The sequence below is a fragment of the Otolemur garnettii genome, unplaced genomic scaffold (assembly GCF_000181295.1).
Source record: "Otolemur garnettii isolate 467f Iridium unplaced genomic scaffold, OtoGar3 scaffold00013, whole genome shotgun sequence".
In the NCBI taxonomy this organism is placed as follows: Eukaryota; Metazoa; Chordata; class Mammalia; order Primates; family Galagidae; genus Otolemur; species Otolemur garnettii.
The window spans coordinates 1,863,073-1,864,192 of record NW_003852408.1 but is presented as its reverse complement, the minus strand read 5'-3'; positions in this window follow the sequence as shown (position 1 = coordinate 1,864,192).

Sequence of the window (1,120 nt, the reverse complement as noted above, 5' to 3'; positions counted from 1 at the left end):
CCCGGGCTGGGGATTCGAACCCGCCACCTTAGGTGTATGTGGCTGGCGCCTTAGCCGCTTGAGCCACAGGTGCCGAGCCAGGACTTTTAAGGGAACAAGTGGCACTAGGGGATGGCACACCTCCCAGAGCCCTTACCCTCTTCTTTGTCCTGAAGATGCCTGTGCTTGGGAGCAGGACAGACCCAGGTTCTGACTGTACTTGAGGGAGGACTTAGATCAGAAACTTCTCCTACAAGGTCTTGGGTTTCTCCTCTCTGGAATAGGAGCTCTCAGCAGCCCTGCTCCTCACCAGGTGACAGTTAACACAAGGCCAGGCCAGGCTCTCTGTTGCTCATCATGACTGGCAATCATAGGTTACAGAGACTTTGGCCACGTGTTCACGTGCAGGATGTGAACAGAGGCAGAGTGACAGGGACAAGATTAGTTCCAGGAGGCTCATATAGCAGAGGGCTCTGAGCCATCAGAAATGAGGGGGCTGAGTGGCACCCGTGGTGTAAAGGAGTAGGGCGCCAGCCCCATATGCCAGAGGTGGCAGGTTGAAACCCAGCCCCAGCCAAAAAACCCCCAAAATACAAAAAAAGCCAAAAACAGAGCTATAGCTCGGCACCTGTAGCTCAAGCAGCTAAGGCACCAGCCACATACACCAGAGCTGGTGGGTTCAAATCCAGCCCAGGCCTGCCAAACAACGACAACTACAACCAAAAAGTAGCCGGGCATTGTGGCGATTGCCTGTGGTCCCAGCTACTTGGGACACTGAGGCAAGAGAATCGCTTAAGCCCAGGATTTTGAGGTTGCTGTGAGCTGTGACGCCACAGCACTCTACCCAGGGCGACAGCTTGAGGCTCTGTCTCCAAAAAAAAAAAAAAAAATGAGGGGGCCTCAGGGTGGGAGTAAGGAGTGTCTTAGCTTAGGCTGCTGTAACAAAGTGACTTACACTAAGGGACTTATAAATATTTGTTTCTCACAGTTCTGGGGGCTGGAAAATCCAGTATCAAAGGTGAGAGTGGACAGACTGGGTGCCTGGTGAGGGCTGCTCCCTGGGCCACATGTCTTCATGTGGTGGAAGGGGCAAGTACTTTCTGGGGTACCTTTTTTTTTTTTTGAGACAGAGCCTCAAGCT